At 40.9% G+C, this 13536-nt stretch overlaps 1 long non-coding RNA gene across 1 annotated transcript in view; it reads left to right on the forward strand.

Moving 5' to 3' along the window:
• Positions 1 to 13276, forward strand: part of LOC307219764 — a 36074-nt gene extending 22798 nt beyond the window's left edge. The window contains exon 2 of the long non-coding RNA XR_013840523.1: positions 12860 to 13276. This is a non-coding gene — a long non-coding RNA (uncharacterized lncRNA). The remainder of the gene's footprint in view (positions 1 to 12859) is intronic.
• The last annotated feature ends 260 nt before the right edge of the window (positions 13277 to 13536 follow it).

Genomic DNA, 13536 nt, shown 5'->3' on the forward strand with positions numbered 1-13536 from the left:
CCCCTCAACTCACACAATGAATTTAGCAGAAGCTGGAGATTTACCTGTTAAATAAATCATTCAATTGTCGTTATTTTACTTTCCATTACATTTAAACCAACACCCTGCTATGCAATTAAATGTCACAAAGTCAGACTATGTATTATACGAAATCTTTACCTTTTAATTTTCAGCGGCAATTCTTTTTCAGAAGAAATGAGAAAGGAAAACTGCTTTGCAAAATTAAAGCTCATGAGGCTTCCAGCATTGGAGTCATTAAGTGAACCGAGGGATGTTCAGGTGGCAAATTACCAGACTACTCATTCAGAGCTGTCAGTGTTCTGTCAGCCACATAGACAAGGAAGAGGCCACCCTAGAATTCCTGCCAAAGGTATAGACAAATACGGTCCTGACAGCTGTTCTGTGTTAGCATTTGTCCAGGTTTGTCTAGGACCCAGGGTGTAGACATTTGAGTGGGTTGTTGATTGAGGATGTGAGATGCAATTAAGGGAGTGCTTGCACAGCATAAAGAGTGCAATTTGATGTGTTTGAGTGATGTGAGTGTGCCGATCTTACGCAGGTGTGCTTGAGGGGAATGCATTTCTAGCTGTAGTTAGGTGCTTGTGTGTAAACCAGGGGTCAGCAAACTTTTTCAGCAGGGGCCCGGTCCACTGTCCCTCAGACCTTGTGGGGGGCCAGACTATATTTTTTTTTTTGGGGGGGATGAACAAATTCCTAAGCCCCACAAATAACCCAGAGATGCAATTTAAATAAAAGCACACATTCTACACATGTAAAAACACCATGCAGGCCCCACAAATAACCCAGAGATGCATTTTAAATAAAAGGACACATGTTACTCATGTAAAAACATGCTGATTCCCGGACCGTCCGCAGGCCGGATATTGAAGGTGACTGGGCTGGATCCGGCCCCCGGGCCTTAGTTTACCTACCCATGGTGTAAACCTACAGGCAAGACAAAATCAGTTAGTTAAAAATTAGAAACACCCCCCTCCCTTTAAAAAGCCAAGGACTGTTAATGGCCAAAGGCCTGATTGCAGAAGAAAGTTTTCACTTGGCACTTAAAGATATGTGATGAAGACACCAGGTTGGCCTCCCTGGGAAGAGCACTGCCACTGTGGAGAAAGTGCATTCTCGTGTTGCCATCCCCCTGAGTCTTCTGTGTAGGGAGCACAAAAAGAAGGGGCTCAGATTATGATTGCAGGGTCTGGGTCGGTTCATATGGGGAGAGGCTGTCGCTGAGGTGCTGAGCTGCATAAAGTTTATAGGTCACAGACAAGACTTTGAATTGTGTAGTCAAGCCAGGGTTGATGTGATAGGCTTGGACTTCCGATGCTCTGGTGAGCAATGTGGCCACTGACATCTGCAGCAGCTGAGGTTTCTGAACCATCTTCAAAGGCATCATGTGAATTTCTCCTAATATACACATTTTTGCAAAGCCGTTTCCCCAAATGTAATGCATTTATTAGGTTATTGCCATTAATATATGTATTTATAGGTGCGCTTTACCCTAATATAAACATCTCTGTTTACTCATTTGGCTGGAGCTGCTTTGCAAAATTCAGAGAGCTGCAAATTTCAAGAGGTTTCAGTTCATGTATTGTTTCAGAAAGTATGAATTAGGTCAGTTCATCTTCAAATGTGAACTAAATTAATTTTCTCTCCCGTTCCTAATGGGGATCAAGCTCAGAGTGTTCATTCTTCCTCTGTTTATGCGTCGCTTCTCTGACCCTCTTAGTAACATTCAATACTATTCACCATGGCATTCTTCTAGAGTTGTTGTTTGGGTTGGGAGTTGGAAGCACAAAACAATGATGGCTCCAGTTCTTCCTGGAGGACCAGGTCCAGATGGTATTCCTGAAGAACAACTTTTCCACCTCTTGGCCTATAGGGCACAACTTGGTTCCATCTTATCTCACACGCAACACTAAATTAGCAATAAACAATACAAATATGTCTAATTATGAGTCATTCGGAAAACCTTTATCACAATGTTAAAAATATCAGCAAAAAACAGAAGCATGGGTGAAGGAGTAAGAAAACCAAATAACTTAAGAGACATGTATTTCCATAATTGTAAAACCACCCAGTGCTTTTTTCTGGGGAGCCGCATACCCCTAAACATTTTGTGAATCTGAGTTTGGCCTCATTGAGGGGCAGTATTCCAATACCAGTAGGAAAATGAGAGTACCCCTAAACTTTTTTTTTTTTTTAGAAAAAAAGCACTGAAACCAACTATTTTCTGTGTATATCATCATCTTTTTGTTATGCAATATATAAAGTGAAATTATTCATGATCTTAAAGTTTATTTCCAACCACTAGCAGAAATCTCATTCTATAGCCATACTATATAAGGGGAAATCTAAAACTGTGTGTGTGTGTGTGTGTGTGAGAGAGAGAGAGAGAGAGAGAGAGAGAGAACCCAATTATATACCTTTTCTACCCATTAATCTACATAGTCTGAAACTCCAGGTGAAAATTCCAAGGAAAAACAGATAAAATAAAGGTAGCTTACCTATATGAGCCATCTCATTCAGTCAACAATGAATAGCTTCTGAAGATTTATTTTATTAATTTGTGTGTGTGTGTTATAAAATCAGTCAAAATCCAGTGGAATATGCTTTCCCATACTCAGTTCCAGTCTAGCAAGGTGTCCATATACATTCCAAGGTTACAGCTTTCTAGCCTGCTCTTCTTAAGCAGCATAAACAGTCTGCTTCATGTCCTCAATATTCATTCCAGACATGCATGTCCTATAGTAGCTGCTTTTCCAGGCATGGGTGTACAAGAACAGTCTCACCAGCTGTTTCAGAGATGATTCAGAAACCTACTCTTAGTACAAACCAAAGCGGCTGTTTTCCTTAAGTGACATAATTCAAAGTTTCAAACTATTTCATCAGATGTTTCCTTAACTTTTTAAAAATAAATTAGATGGATGACAGATAGAGATAGATAATAAACACGCACGCGCACTCACACGCACATACACACAGTATCAGTCCTGAAATAAAGTTTCAATAAGAACATCTTTCATACACTTTTATACACTCATATGGAAGCCTCCTTGAAATGATTTCGTTTTGCTGGAGTATATCAAGAAGGGTCTCCAGAGGTGCAGATTGTGTCTGTTATGTACTGAGTTGAATAGGATCCAAAATGCAGCAGTCTGATTGGTCCTAGAACAATAGGATTCAGAATGCAGCAGTCTGATTGGTCCTAGAACAATAGGACCCAGAATGCAGCATTCTGATTGGTCCACAGGAGCCACCCAATACAGCTCCAGGCGGAAGTGAATCCAAAACCTGATTGGCCTGCAGGAGAATCCTGGAATTAGCCAATCACGTGGGGCCCATTGTGTAAATAATGTATATAAAGCAGACATTCTGGGGGAACTTCCATTCCTCCTCCTCACCACTATGAGCTGAATAAAGAGCATGAAATCCACTCTCGACTCTGAGTATATTTCAGTGTCTTTTAATGATGAATTTTTATCATCACCAAGATTTTCTGAGCACTTCAAAGTCAGTCATGCGCAGTGGATCTTGTGGGTTTGTGTGTGTGTGTGTGTGTGTGTTCATATACAAGAAGTTTCAGTTTTAGAAACCAATTATCAGGGTGTTTAGACATGAGCACCTCTCAAAGAATCTTCAGAGTGTTCTTGAATTAAATATCCAAAAGCTGTGCCATGTCCTACAGAAATGTCTCCTGATACAAATGAATAAAAATCTGGTGCCATCTGAGACGCATTAACTAAACCAAACACCTCAAATGCTGTCCATTTGGTATAAGCCAAATGGGACATGGCTGAAACCCATGCCATTTGCAGAGATCCTAACATGTTAAATATAAAAACTGGTGAGCGTTTTTAGGTGTCATATTATGGATTTGTTTTGAGCTGAGTTTGGGAGGCTCAAGCTACATTTGTGTGTTGTTCTGTCTTGTCTAGTAGGTGAGTGTTCACCACAAATTCAATTTATTAAAAACATGTCTGTGGGTTGTGTATTCCAACCAAGCTTTACAAATAAGCTTTTGTTTTACTTGGGGGTCATTGCAAGTCTTACATAGAAGTCAGACATGGAACACATGAATGACGGCGGGAAAACAGTAAGTGGGCCTCACTGTAGAGCTCACTTAAGCTTTTCGTGCTTGCTATTCATTAAGTCTTCATAGCACAGAGACTATCTAGCACTCTGGTTTCCACTGGGAAATTCATAAATGTGCTGAAAAAACAATATAGCCCATGTATTCAAACTTTATTTGAAAGATGGGTAGTTGAAGGAGAAACCATGATTTATGTCATCAGGGTCTGAATCTCAGTCTGAAGCCAGCATATTCCGACACTGACTTTCATGTTTCAAATAGATAAAATAGCTAGAATTTCATGCCTTGGCTAGTTCCTGAGAAATATTGGGAAGCATTAAGAATGCACAGAAACATGGAGCATCCTTTGTGTAGAGAGAGCAGAACCATGTGCATGGAACAACAGCTTCACAAATTTAGTTCCATTTCTTGACCAAGAAAATCTAAATTCTGCTATCAGGAGAAAATTATGCTAATAAATTATTATTATTATTATTAGTAGTAGTAGTAGTATTAATAATAATAATACCCTGCCCATCTGGCTGGGTTCCCAACACATATGGCTCCCAACTGAATATTAAAACACAATACAGCATTAAACATTATAAACTTCCATAAAATGTTTTGCACAAATTTATCTTGCTTCTTAGACCCATGCAGAGCACTAAAGCCCTCTTGACCAGGAGAAATCTTAGGGCCAAATTACATATTACATTAAATGACTCAATCTTATCTCTGCCATGTCATCACAAGGTGGTGTTAGAGACATCTCTTTCTCCCCACCTCTTCCCACATTAGATCCTCACCCTCACAGCTGTAATACAGAGGATAATTATACTGATATTTACAACTACATCTCTTTTCTCTTCCCTTCTATCCCAGTTTTCTTTTGTGCTGTGTCTTATACATTGTAAGCCTATGTGCAGGATGTGTCTAGGTTTTCTTTTCTTTTCTTGACCATATAGAAGTTGGTGGATAATCGACACCAGAATCATGTCATTCAGGCAGGAGGAGTTTCTCCTTGTCTTTCAACACTACTGTACCAGTGACATCACATGTACATATCATCTTGTTACAGAGTGACAGAAGCTGCTATTGGTGCCAATAACGGCCTCTCTCATGGGGGAAACAAGCTCCATGGGTATATATATATTTTGCCAGGAACATGAGGAGACATTCAGTGTAGCACAAAACTGGGTCAACATAAGTATTTCTGCTTTGCAAATGGAACAATCTGCCCTCTCCTCTTCCCGTGTGCTGTTCTGAGGGTTCTCCTGATCTTGGCAGATCAAGTTTGTGGGCCACAGGGGGAAAGGGGGACTAGCAAAAGTCCGCTGGCTTCCACTGGTGGAGCTCTCGAGTTGTCTCCCACCCATGTTGTGAACAGAAAGGGATAGCCTCTGTTGTGCTGTATTGCTAGTCCCGATTCACACATGCAGAGAGAGAAATATGTTTATTAGAAAGGTGTACTATACGTGATCTTGTAGTCAACTTGTCATGAAAGGAACGTAGCTTAGCAGCGCTGCAAAAGCTCCCAAATTCAATGCCGGGTATTTCCAGGTGGGGCTTGCAAAGACTCCTGGGAAGCTGTGCCAATCAGAGTGGATAAGTCTAGATCTGGGATCAGAATAAGGCAGATTCCCATGCAATTTGGTCCTCATTCAATACACCCTCTGCTATTTAGGTTTCAACAGACACTGTCTAATACATGGGTAGGCAAACTAAGGCCTGGGGACCGGATCCGGCCCAAATGCCTTCTCAGTCCGGCCTGCAGACAGTCCGGGAATTAGTGTGTTTTTACATGAGTAGAATGTACCCTTTTATTTAAAATGCATCTCTGGGTTATTTGTGGGGCATAGGAATTCGTTCATCCCCCCCCCCCAAAAAAAAATATAGTCAGGCCCCTCGCAAGGTCTGAGGGACAGTGGACCGGCCCCCTGCTGAAAAGGTTTGCTGACTCCTGGTCTAATACTTTCAAGCTCAACTTCTCTTGCATGAATGTACAGTGGAACCTCAGGTTACATACGCTTCAGGTTACAGACTCTGCTAACCCAGAAATAGTACCTCGGGTTAAGAACTTTGCTTCAGGATAAGAATAGAAATCACGCGGCGGTGGTGGCGTGGAAGCAGCGGGAGGCCCCATTAGCTAAAGTGGTGCTTCAGGTTAAGAACAGTTTCAGGTTAAGAATGGACCTCTGGAACAAATTAAGTATGTAACCCAAGGTACCACTGTGAGTGTTTATAAAGATCTGTTTCTGAGGCTCTGCTCCATTGTCTGAGGGTTCTCCAGGATCTTGTTTTCTTCACCATGGTGCCAAAGTTCTGGGAAGGTATGTTTTGCTCCCTAGATAGTAGGATTCCAGCAGCAATTTAAATGTATTTTATTTAAGAGATCTGCTCAAATAGGATTGCTTTCTGTTGTTGGCTTGTCTGTTTTATGGCTTTATACGACTTACATCCCCTTCTCCCCAATATATTTGCTAAGTTCCCTGAAGTGCCTTGCACAAAATGAGAGAATGTAAATATTTTAAATAGCTGAGCAAATAAAATATTTCCAGGCATTTTTGTAAAAAGGAGTGGGCACAGTACAGCCAAATAACTTTTAAGTATCATTGGTTCCAGTGGGAGACATGTAATTACATGACATTGTTGTTGTTTAGTCTTTTAGTCGTGTCTGACTCTTCGTGACCCCATGGACCAGAGCATGCCAGGCACTCCTGTCTTCCACTGCCTCCCGCAGTTTGGTCAGACTCATGTTTGTAGCTTCGAGAACACTATCCAACCATCTCGTCCTCTGTCGTCCCCTTCTCCTTGTGCCCTCCATCTTTCCCAGCATCAGGGTCTTTTCCAGGGAGTCTTCTCTTCTCATGAAGTGGCCAAAGTATTGGAGCCTCAGCTTCAGGATCTGTCCTTCCAGTGAGCACTCAGGGCTGATTTCCTTCAGAATGGATAGGTTTGATCTTCTTGCAGTCCATGGGACTCTCAAGAGTCTCCTCCAGCACCATAATTCAAAAGCATCAATTCTTCGGCAATCAGCCTTCTTTATGGTTCAGCTCTCACTTCCATACATTAATGGGACTTAACTCTTGGATCAAGAGTTTGGCTTTACACAAACTGCTAAGTACAGTGAAAGTGCCTTCCATCAGGATGAATAGGATTTAGAATGCAATACATTTGGGGTGGGGTGACTATTTATTACTTGTTCACCAAGTAGGAAACAAGTCTCTATAGCGACAGTGAAACAAAGACTGTCACAAACTAAAGTCGCCACCAGAGGGAGCCCAAACTGTCTCTTGAATACCTGGAGAAATCACAATGTTCTAAAGACTGCAGTTTGTAAATCATATACAAGATAATTTTCCATTCCATTCCATTCCAAATCAGATTGCTTCTGATTTGTATATTATCTGGTGTTCAAGAACTTAGTGAGGGGTGCAACATGTACAAACACACACACACACACACACACACACAGAGAGAGAGAGAGAGAGAGAGAGAGAGAGAGAGAGAGAGAGAGAAAGCAGAGCAATACATTTGGCACCATCTTGGCTGCAGGAGTTGCCAGAAAGAGGTGTACAAAGTGCCATCCAACTATCTTAGGGACTCCACTCTGGATTTTGTGTACGGTTTACTCCTTAGCCTTTTCTTCTGAAGATGCCCTACAAGGCAGATTAAGAAATATAAAGTCAAGTTTCCTCAGCTCATCAATGAGGGTGTTCTCAATCCCTACTTCAGGCAATTGCAACAAAATTGGTGATAACACCCAGACCATCATCATTCCCCATGGTGCTGATGTAGTGTCCATAATGTTCAGATTCTGAATGTAAGCAAATTGTAAAAATTAAACTATTGGGCACCAGCTTGAACACTCTAGCCAGATGAATAGTATAGTCTGTGTATCACATACTTCTGAGAGGCTTTAAAGAATGAACTCATAGGTATTCAATTCAACCTCAATCCTGTATAGTTGTACATGTTCATATTGCACATTGAAATATTATCCCACTAATGCAGCACTAACAGATATCCATTCACATTCTGTGACACAAGAACCTGCCTTATTGGAAGTCAAACTAGGCCAGTCCATCAAAACCAGCAATGTTTACTTTGATTGGTACCACTTCTCCTGCTCTGAGACAGAAGTCTTTCAAACCACCACAGTCTTTTTTTAGTTTGAGATGATAGGGACTGAACCTGGGACCTTCTGAATGCAAAGCATGTACTTTGCCAGCAAGCTTTTGTCCCTCCCATTCGTCTCCTGTCCTTCCCTCTATATAACTTGCACAAAATTATTGCACAGCTGATGGAAACAAATCAAACAGAATCAGACATAATTGGAATAATTGTCCATTTTCTGAATATGAAATAGAATATGGTGGATTACATGGTAGTCGGAGCAGTTTCTTAGATAAATGGTATGCAAGGCTTTTAAATCAAATCTATTCACATAAGCTTCAATAGAAAACACAATGGATAACACTTTCATTGATGTAAACAGGGAATCTGGCAGACGAGGTGAGCTTCATGAGTGTATTAGGCTATCACAACATAAATTGTCAGCAAGTGCAAAATAAACTGTAAGGATTTTCTCACAAAGATCACGGCAGACACACATTTTTTTTTATTATTATTATAATCAGTTTTCTTCATGTGTATTTGCAATTCTGCATAGGAGAAAAACGTTCAAATCCTTACTAAAATTGCTTGCTTGGCATGATATGTCTCATGACATCTGAAATCTATACTGGGCCAAGGATAGCTCAGTTACTACAGCATGAGACACTTAATCTCAGGGTTGGACAAAAGATTCCTGCATTGCTGGGGTTGGACTAGATGTCTCTTGTGGTCTTTTGAAATTCTATGATTCTATGAAATACCATTAGCTCTAAGAAAACGTCCCAAGGAGATTACACACACACACTTTTGCACACACATTTTTTAAAGCAACAACAGCACTTTAGGCAGGTTTGCTCTGGATTCTGGTAGGAGATTTAATATAAAAGGTAAAGGTAAAGGTACCCCTGCCCATACAGGCCAGTCTTGACAGACTCTGGGGTTGTGCGCCCATCTCACTTAAGAGGCCAGGGGCCAGCGCTGTCCGGAGACACTTCCGGGTCACGTGGCCAGCGTGACATCGCTGCTCTGGCGAGCCAGAGCCGCACACGGAAACGCCATTTACCTTCCCGCTGGTAAGCGGTCCCTATTTATCTACTTGCACCCGGAGGTGCTTTCGAACTGCTAGGTTGGCAGGCGCTGGGACCGAGCAGCGGGAGCGCACCCCGCCGCAGGGATTCGAACTGCCGACCTTTCGATCGGCAAGTCCTAGGCGCTGAGGCTTTAACCCACAGCGCCACCTGCGTCCCGGAGATTTAATATACTAACACACAAAAAAGAGACATTAAGGTCTTAAAGCAAAATGTTCTTGTATTCAGGGGCTCTGATATGCATCAAAGGGTGTCTTGTGATTTATGATTTATTTGTGATTTATCTATATACACACACACTTGCATATCTTGCTACATAATAATAATGTAAGACTGTCGCCAAGCTGCAGTTCATTTGCAGTTTGAGCAAAGGGGGCAGTGTAGGGAGTAGGGGTTGGTGAGGTCTAGTGGTTGGGGGTTTGAGGAGACAGGTTGCAACTGTTGGCAAGTGAAGCAAACAGGGGCACAGCCCCTAATACATATCATACACACACACACACACACACACACACACACACACTATTTATTTATTAAGATCTTCCCATACTGCACTTCACAAAAATGATAAGAGGGTAGTTAACTTATAAAAGCATGAATAAGCAGGCCTGGTTTTGGAAAATAATATTATGCTGGAGTGAGATGCACTTCAGTGCAGAGGTCTCCTCATGTATGCAGAATATATATATTCCTGAAATAACTTGTTCCCTGTGATAATCTGAAATTGAAGTCTTTAGGTGCACACAACGAAATTTAATCAACCATTTGAAAAGTAGACATGGAGGTTTGTCTTACTTATTGAGGTTGCGGGCAATTGTTTTCTGTGCATCGGTTCCTTCAAGGATGTGAAGAATAACAAAATAGCTTGCTTGCGTAGCAGAAGTGAGTCATATGTGTATTGACAGCACTTTTTTCTTAACAAAATGGTCTCATGCTGCATGAAAATCCTATGTAATGGTATCCCTCAAGCTAAAGTTATCTATCAGTGACTCTTCGTTTATTCTAGGTGAGTTGCTTAACAAAAAGCAGAAGAAAGCTGCTATAAGCATTGACACAAGTTAGACAAGCCACCCACTGTCAGGAGAGGAGTGGTAATGTTTTGAAATTTTGACCACCAAACACAAAATGTATGCTAAGCAACATATATCCTAAATTCAAATGGTTCAGTAGACTCTTATTTTTGGCAGCTGTGCCTAAGGAGTTGTTTTTTTTTTTTTTAATAGGGCTACACTTTGCAAATAAGTTCCCCAATACATTCACATACTAAATGCTTACTTGTTTCAATATCGTTTTCGTGTACTTTCTGAAAGGGCCGACCCCACCATTAGGCAGAGTAGTGCAGTCACCTGAGGTGTCAGATGCTAGCGGGTGGGTAACAGCTGTGAGGAACTGAAGGACCGAACTGTATGTGCTGGGCGAGGTGGGGCTGCCTTGTCCATTTAAGCTTGCCTGCTGCCCTCAGGTGTGATAAACAGCCAAGAATTCTCTTTGGTTGCCTGATCCAGCAGGCTGTTCTTAGACTTTTATGCCAGTCTTGAAGTAAGATCCCACAGCCACTCTTGTCAGCTTCTCTACCCTTCTGGGTGAATGGGAATTGTCCTTTGCCACAGACAGCAAAATGTTTCGGACCAGCTCTACTTTCTGATACCACTTTTGAAAATTCAAAATTTTGGTTCCTTCCACTTATTCTAAAGTCCCCTTCAGTTGCCCCCACTAACTGAGCAATAAAATGACAGAACTAGCCATAGTAATTTCAATATTTGCATTCACTGAGTTCATACTTCTAAATCTGAAATAAGGACAACTGTGGTAAGATGCTTCACATTTTGTCATGTGGATATCAGAGAAAATGACTGAAAATGTTTAGGCAGTAGTCCTATAATATTTACTAGGGAGGACTAATCCTGGTTGAAGGCGCCAAGGGAAAACATCTCTCTACATTCTGTGTTTTGTGGGAAGGTGGTTATTGGCTTGCTTTTGTTCTGGTTTTTTATGTATCTAGTGTTCTCATTTTGTATTTTTATGTTGTGAAATACCCTGTGATCTTTGCTTGAAGGGCGCTATACAAATTAAATAAACAAAGAAAGAAAGAAACAATTTGGGGCCTTCCATTAAAAAAAACAAACTTCTGGATCTGTAAGATGAGTAGCTTAACCCATTTTTGGGAGCTACGTGCCACGTTTTAAGAAGCATGAGGAAAGAATTGCTTGTACAATGCAGCTTTTTCAAGTTCCTCCCCAGTGAGACCTCCACATCTCATCACAAGTTCTTGTTGGAATTCCCCTAAGTTTCAACAACAGTTTCTTTGTGTTGAATGTTGGCACTGACTCTAATATCCAATGTGGGGATTTCTACATTTCTGGTGTGCTTATCTACAATATATATAGGAAAGTGGTTTTTTTGTCTGTCCTCCTATGTATTTGGATGCCTCATGAGATACGGTAAACGTAAACGTAAAGGGACCCCTGACCATTAGGTCCAGTTGTGACTGACTCTGGGGTTGCGGCGCTCATCTTGCTTTAGTGAATGAGGGAGCTGGCATACAGCTTCCGGGTCATGTGGCCAGCATGACTAAGCTGCTTCTGGCGAACCAGAGCAGCTCACGGAAACGCCGTTTACCTTCCCGTTGGAGAGGTACCTATTTATCTACTTGCACTTTGACGTGCTTTCGAACTGCTAGGTTGGCAGGAGCAGGGACCGAGCAACAGGAGCTCACCCCGTTGCGGGGATTCGAACCGCGACCTTCTGATCGGCAAGTCCTAGGCTCTGTGGTTTAACCCACAGCGCCACCTGCATCCTGCCTCATGAGATACTACTGCCCAATTTGGCATAAAAGTTCCTGAGGTGGAGGAGCTGGTTTTCATTTATGTTTGGATGTCAGATACAATTTTGAATCAAGACTGTGGACCAAAATGTGGCTTTGCACAGTTTGCTGTGACAGTTCCAAACTGTTTTGATTTGGATACCTTTGAAGTTATGGTTGCCCAATTTGGCACGATGTTTCCTAAGAGCAAGGACTGGGTTTTGTTCTATATTTGGATACCACTGGGTGCCCATCGTCTCAATTGATTATGGTCTGTATCCAGGTCTGGTGTTCTCCAGGTCGGGTCAGAGCCCGGAGGTGGAGGCTGTAAAACTAACAAGTTACACTATATCCATTTATAAATCTCAACGTGTTTTGGTTTCTTAGAATTCCAGGTCAATGTCATGTACTTTCAGCCTGTCTACTATATATTTTGTAATTGTGTGCCCATCTGTTTTCTATGCATACAATACTTCTTAAGATATTGTAACCAAATTTTGCATGATAGTTCCTGATATCAAGGGGATGCTATTTTGAATCAAGATGTCAGAGGACACCTTTAAAAACTGAAGGTTGTTTTTAGTTTCTCAGAATTCCTGAGCAACACCAGGTACTAGGCTGCTAGTGAAACTATTATAATAGCATGGTTCCTCGCTATATTTCTCTTTAAATTATGATAATAATTTTTAAATGTGCACCTATGCATATGAATTTGCATACTAACATTTTCTGAAGATCTGCATCTTTATTTTGTCCTCTTTTTTGGCATTGCAGAAATGGCCACCCCTGGATTATTTCAGAAACAAAGAAGATGGAAAGAGAACCATTTCTAACTTATTAGTTATTGCAAAACTGCTCATGGCACAATATTGAAGAACTATAATGCACCATCAATTGATATACGGCCAAATAAAGTCCTGAATATTATAGAAACGTCAACGTTGACTTATTAAATTCAGAGAAGGAAGAATAAATTAACTCAAGAAATGAGAAAAGATATATCTTCTGCTTTGGGGAAAACATGCAAAAATAAAGATAATTGAAGAAATATTGCAAGTTTAATGGTGTTTGCTGTCAGTTTATGTCATGGATGCTCAGACTGTGACCACAGTTTAAATTTAATTTTGGAACAATAATGAATAAAAATTAAATGTAAAAGTCATTTACTAAATAAAATTAACACTGATAAAACATAGCAGTATGAATTTGTATTGTATTAAGATGATAACTGCACCGTTTCGAAAGAAAATGTTAGAAGGGGTGGCAATGGATGTTCTAATCCAATCTAAATCTTTATTACAGTCATAGACCAGCATAAGATAAAAGCACCTCCATATTTACATAAATGGATGTTGTTGTGGTTGCTAATATTTGTTCATCGCTTTCTACAAAGCTTCTCAAAGCAGCTTACAAAATATCAAAATACAGTCATACCTTGGATCTCAAACACC

The sequence above is a fragment of the Podarcis cretensis genome (genome assembly GCF_951804945.1).
Source record: "Podarcis cretensis genome assembly, chromosome: 7".
NCBI classification, from domain to species: Eukaryota; Metazoa; Chordata; class Lepidosauria; order Squamata; family Lacertidae; genus Podarcis; species Podarcis cretensis.